Raw genomic sequence first — 6,749 nt, 5'->3', positions numbered from 1 at the left:
CCTAAAGCTTTTATTTGTTATAAAATAGTAAAATATTTTAAAAAGGAAAAAAGAAACTTGTTGTGGCATGGGCTTTAATGAGCCGGAACACACCTAATTTGATTCAGCAGAGTCACCTGCAGAGAAAATCCGTCAGGCAGCTCAGCTCCTGCAGTCAGAAAAAAATGATAGGATGGGCAAAGAAAGGGCATGATAGATTGGGGGGGGAATGGTAATGGAGATGGTAACCTCTTTCTTGTGTATTACAGTTCTCCCCCCCCCCGAGAATCTATCATTGAGTGTATTTCACATTCTTTTTTAATTCAAGGTGGGCAAGTAATAGTTTAAGCCAGGTGTGCATTGCTTGCCTGTTGCCTTCCCTGGCACCAGCAGTGCATGTCCATCCCACTCATTCCTATGGTATCTCTATGCACCATAATTTGTAGGCTTCTTTTTCTCTAGAGGTGAGAGTAGAATTCTGGTTTATCATCATGTCACTGTACTGAAATTGGTGCTCCTTTTCAAGGACAGATGTGCTTGTAGACATATGGGTTGTATGAGAGGCGCAAAGCAAGAACAGCCTCTTTAATAAAGGGTTTTTTTTAACCAATAATGGTTGGCAACCTTCAGTCTCGAAAGACTATGGTATAAGCCTACAGCACCGGGTTTTCCCAGGCGGTCTCCCATCCAGGTACTAACCAGGCCTGACCCTGCTTAGCTTCCAAGATCAGGCATGTGCAGGGTAACAGTTGACCAATAGCAGGGCAGGGAGTCCTGTTGCTGCATAGTTTTGCTTCTGGTGAATTCCTATAATAGGCAGTGTCTCCGGGCTGCTCCTGAAATGTGAACAGAGATGGAGGTGTGAACATAACTTCCTTGTATGTCGTTCTGTTACAGTTCAGTTTCATTAAGCCTGTTCATTTGTTGTCGTTTGTGGGGATTCTCTAAGCATGGAACATTATTTACCAAAGGCTGTTATAAATCAGGCATCAATGTAGACCATCACTGTCCGAAATAGGCCAGTTCCAAATTGCTAAGCACAAGAGCTGGTGTCTAGGCCTTGGAGCAGCTCTGCCTTTAAGGCCATGTGGCATGTCTCCCATCAATGCTTAGCACTATAGGTGTCCTCATTGGCATGGAGCCTTAACTTGTAAGAATTGCAGAAGGAACACACAGAGTGAAATCAAAGGTCCACTCTTCCTCCTGTCTAGTTTATCATTACATGATCAGAAAAGAAGGTGGTCTAACAGTGTCACAGAGTCACTTTCATTGAGAAAATCCAACATATTTTGTGCTATTTAAGCTCTTCCTCGGGGACAGTTTAATCACTGTTCCTTTCAAAGGAGAATGGAATTCCTCTTCCTGTCTCTCAACCAGCAGCAGTCAGATTCCTCAAAGAGGATTATAAGAGGGCGTGATGGTGACATTAATCCCCAGTATCTGATGATGTATGCTGTCAATGAAAATGGGGGTCACTTTTATGGTTATCATGGCTATTAACATCTGATGCAGTCATCTAATCCTTTAATAAAGGGTATTCATGCTGCAGTAATATCCTATGGCAATGAGTTCTGCAGGCTATTATTCAAATAAATTATTCATGTTTGTTTTAGAATTGCTGCCTACTGATTGTTGTGGAAATGTATTATGTGAGCATGTGAATGTTCTTCTCTGTTTGTATTAAAATCTCTTTGAATTTTATTTATTTGACTGATTGATTGATTGATTTGTAACTCGCCTTTCTCTCCAAAGGGCACCCAAGGCGGCTAACAGCAATTAAAATACATAAAAATGTGTGAAGAATATGTGAAGAAACACATATACCATAAATATTACACTACTATACTATACTACTAATACTATACTACATAAATATTGGTGATAATCATAATAATAAATTTATCATCATCAATCCACAGTTTTTTGTACCAGACGGAGACCACCAGAAACAGCTTTTATGTGATGATGACCTCTATATAGCTTGAAACACAGGGCTTTCCCCCTCCTATCTCATTATCATATGGACATTCATTCTGTGCCAACAAAAGAATAGCCCTCAACCCATCTTTTTCCCTTGTAAGCTAAAACAGTTCAGATTTGTTTAAGCCTTCCTTTGTATGAAATAGGTTGCATTCTTAAGATTTGCTCAGCGGGTTTTCCTTCAAAAACACTGTATATAACTCTCCTAAAAAACACTGTATGGGAATGTCAAGAAACTTATTTAAACTGATTTAAGAATACTCTGAAGAAACTGGATTGTGGATTCAAACCATTCACTGTCTGGTAGCCATTGAGATCATTAAGGTGATTGGAAGTAGCTTGTTGGCTGCAGCAGAAGGATGAATTCACACATGTAGATTTGCCAGGCATATATCCACATGAGTTAAAAGTTTGTATCTTTGGTTGCATGCAAAGGTAAATCTTCCCACTTCCCCAATACTTACTACCATACTCTATTTTCTGACTACCTACCTCCAATTAGTCATCCTTCAAGGAAACCACACCACCACAAAAAGTTGAAAAGTAGTTGAAAGTCAACTCCTGCCCCAAAGACTTTACAAATGAAAGGCCTCATTATGCAAATAAAGACCATCCCAGATAGCATGAATGTGAGAGTCTACTCCCATGATGGAAGTTAAGTAACCACCAAATAAGAGAGGGAGATTGACTTCAAGAAAAATCCCTAAAAATATCAAGGGAGCACTGCACTTCTCATGCTGACTGGAGTAGAGATCTGAGAGGAAGTTCTATGGATTCTGCAGGATCCCACACCAAAAGACTTCCGATAGCCATCTTTTTCCACGTGCACTTGCAAAGTTCTGTTTTTTAAAACCTCTAAAATCTCTCACTCAGAATATTTTCTACACAACTGTCTGTATCCACAACAGCCCTATGGAGAAGAAAGGTGTGTATTTTTCATTTGGGGTTTTGTATTGTTTGTTTATATGTTGATCATCATCCTGTGTTGTTGTTTTTTTAACCTTTACAATCAGATTTGTGCTATTGCAAATCTGAAAACACTGCAATCCCATAAGCACTTTCCAGAGTCAGTCCTAATGAACTAAATGGGGCTTCTTTGTGAGTATATGCGCATAGGATGGTACTGTTACTCCTAAGGAAATCTGACTCATTTGTATTTAGGACTCTGTAATGTATTTAGGACTCATTTGTATTACAGGCTCTGTAATGCCAACTCTAGCAAGAACTCACATCAACATTTATTTATTTAACATTTATTTAACATATTCATTTACATGATGTAAAAGACAAAGGAGACAACAGAAGGATGAAAAGGAGGGACAGAGGCAAGGGAAACAGGGGAACTATTGCTCTTGTTACAGCAGGAGAGAGGACATTGCATCCCTATGCTATCATCTTCCAAGTCACTATAGAGTTACTCTATTTAAGATCTGTGCAATGAGTTGCATTTATTTCTGTGAGTTTGAGAGCTAACTAATATTTTCAAGGTATCTTGGTTCAATTAGCAGAACACATATGCAGCATATGAATTATGAATGGTACATGCATGTTTAAAAGGCCAGTTTTTTCTGCCATACATATAGAGTAGGGATTCAATCCCTTTCCAGTTGCTATTTCTGTGTTTCTCATGGGAGAACCTAGCTCTTGATGCCACTCACAACAGCAACAAAAAAATGCCACAGATGTATTTTGCCATTTGAAAGTTTAAACATGAAGTTAGGAAAAAATAGCATATGTTGGAAAGGAAATTTATATTGTACATCTAAGCATAAAAAGTACTTTTGGGCTTAGAGAATGGCTGGCATACAGTGGCAGGACCTTCTGCAAGCAACATGTATTACAGTATCTATCATGTCACATTTTTAAAAAATTACACACTGCCATATAACTTTTGTGTTTTGCAACTACCCACCCCCACCCCACCCCCATGTAATTTGCTCAAGGCCACCAAACGAGATCACGGCAGTGATGAGATTTGAACCCACATCCAAAATCTAACTCTGGTTTACCAAACCAGACAGCATCTACTGTTACTTGACAGAGTTTGCATCACATTATGATTAAAGAGGAAAATGTAGGATTGTAACATATTCCTTGCAAGGCTCCTGTACCTTTCATAGCTGCATGGCAGGAAGAAATCCAACAGGAGAAGCTTTCCCCAAGGTGCCAAAAAAGGCAGAAGCTATTCAAGTTTTAATCTAAAGCAGGTAATAAAATGTGCATGAGCCCTGCAGAAAATAAAAGCTGGCCAGTGCAGCCCTAGATTTTTATGCCTTGTACCAAGAAGTGATGGGATAAGGGATGGCTGAGTGTGACTTGTGAATTCATCTCACCCATGATAACTCACTGGCTGCAATCAGGCTAAACACATTTAACTGGGAGTAAGTTTCACTGAACAGTGGAGCTTACTTTTGAGTAGACAGGATTGCACTGTAGGTAGCCTGAGGCAAGTCACTGAGAGCCAGCATGGTACAGTCCAGTGGTCATCATGTTAGACTAGGATTGTGGATACCTGAGTTGAAATCTGCACTCAGCCAGGAAGGTGACCATGGGCCAGTAATTCTTTCTCAGCAGAACTTATCTAAGAGTTACTGAGAGAATAAAAAAAGAAAGAATCTTATATGCTGCCCTGAGCTTCTTGGGGTAGAAGAACAGAAACGCAAACCAGTTTCTCAGCTTCTACACTATGGGGACAATATTACTGATCTACCTTACAGGGTTGTTGTAAGGATTGCTAAGGCAATATACCTGAAGCACCTTGGACATTCAAAAACTGGAACATTTGCTTCTCACTGAGTGGGATCAACCAACTGTTAAACAGATCTGTGGCTCCCTCATGCCTCCATCTTCCTCCCTGATCACCTGTGGGATACCCCCTTCTCTTACTTCTTTGAAGTCTCTCCTCAGAATTCACTTTTTCTTTCAAGCCTTTGCACTTGCCCATGGTCCCTTTGCCCTACTGCAACTCCACCTAAGTACTGTGCTGTGAGAAATAATAACATAGTGTTCCCTATCTGCCTTGGCACCCCCCCCCCTCCTTTACCTCTGGTGTCTCCCCTGTGTCTGTTTCTAGATAGTGAGCCCTTTGGGGCATGGAGCTGACTTCTGTTGTAAAGGACCATTCACACTAGTGGTTATTTAAAACTGGAGCATTAACATGACAGTACCAAGTTCATGAACGTAGCAGGCTAGATATTATGCAATGCTACAGAGGCACAAGACTGTAACAGGTTTGTAATTTAATTACTGAAAACAGTGGTTCCCAAACTGTGGGTCATGACCTGATTTTTGGTGGGTTGCCAAATAGAAAGATCAGATAACTAATTGCCTCAAACCTTGAGGCTACTGAAAAATCAGATACTGAAGCTGCTAATTACCCTGCAAAGAGTCAGCTCCTGCAGTTTGCAAGCATACAGAGAAAAGGTTTTGAGGGTCTTTTTCTGGTCATTATTACTTATAAATAAATAAATATTATTTCTTTCTAGATCTCCTTTTTTTAAAAGTCTGGTAAACCTAGGTGGGTTCCAACAGAGTGTCTTTTTAAAAAGTGGGTCCTGGTGCAAAAAAAATTTGGGAACCACTGACTTAGAAATCTTTTTTTTTTCCCCCTCCAAAGATAATTCAAAAGGAAATATCTCCTCCCCCCCCCCATTTTTTTTAAATATTAATGTAATTCTTCTCCTTCATTTCTCATGTTGTCAGGAGAGTTAAGGGAATAAAATCTAAATAAATTACTTATTAATTCACACAAAAAAATTTTAATCGCTTCACGCATATAAAATCTGCCCCCATAAATACCAAATTGTTCCTCTGGGGATTTTACTTGACCGTAAGCTGCACTGAAGTCAGCGGGTCTTACTTCTGAGTCACAGCCCAATCCTATGCATGTCTACTCAGAAGTAAGTCTCATTAGAGTCAATGGGGTTTACTCCCAGGAAAGTGTGGATAGGATTGGGCTGTTAACTGCCTAGGATTTGGGTGTGAGTCTCATTGAATGGAGTGATTTCAAAAAAATCATAAACCTATCCAGGAGGATCAGGCTCAGTGGCATAGCCAGAGGGGGAGCAAAGCATTGGGTTTTGCAGGAAGTTTCTCTCCAGTGTGCAAGGGGTCTCTCCCCTTTGGAGCCATTCGGGCTCCGTGGCATAGCTAGAGGGGGGTGCAAAACGCTAGGTTTTGCAAGGAGTTTCCCAGCAATGTGCAAGGGGTCCCTCCCTTTTGGAGTCATTCCAGGCGGTGGGGTGCAAAACGGAGGTTCCCCTTGCACGCTGTGGGAAGACTCCCCACACCACCTAGTGCTTTGCACCCCTTCTAGCTACGCCACCGATCAGGCTGTAAGGATGCTTCAGGCAGAGGGTGGGAGAGAAAAGTTTATCATAGAGTATGGAAGAATTGGGTGTATTGGGGGGGGTATGGTGGTTTTTCTGGTCTGCCTGAAACAAAAATGTGCCAAAAAGAAAGGTGAGCTCAGTGTGGTTCTCTTCTGATCGCCCAAGAAAACCAGGCGAGCCGGTTGTGTGTTGACTTTCAAAGATGGATCCAGGACATGTTTGCCTCCCCCCAGCAACTTTCCTCCCAGGGAGATCTGATCCAATCAGGCACTGGCAATGCACAGTGCTGCACTCCACTAACTCCTGGGGGGGGGGGTTTGTGTGTGTGTTCAGCGTCCACGCTGCAATCACATGTACAAAAACAGCATCCCAGGAGAGGGCTGGGTGGGAGGGAGACTACAATGCCCAGCGTCCCCTTCTGCACCCTGATCAATGGACCTTATTTAAATAATCTGTGAG

This window comes from Tiliqua scincoides, chromosome 4 (assembly GCF_035046505.1).
Source record: "Tiliqua scincoides isolate rTilSci1 chromosome 4, rTilSci1.hap2, whole genome shotgun sequence".
Taxonomy (NCBI): domain Eukaryota; kingdom Metazoa; phylum Chordata; class Lepidosauria; order Squamata; family Scincidae; genus Tiliqua; species Tiliqua scincoides.
The sequence above is the reverse complement of the archived record's forward strand: the minus strand, read 5'-3'. Positions refer to the sequence as shown.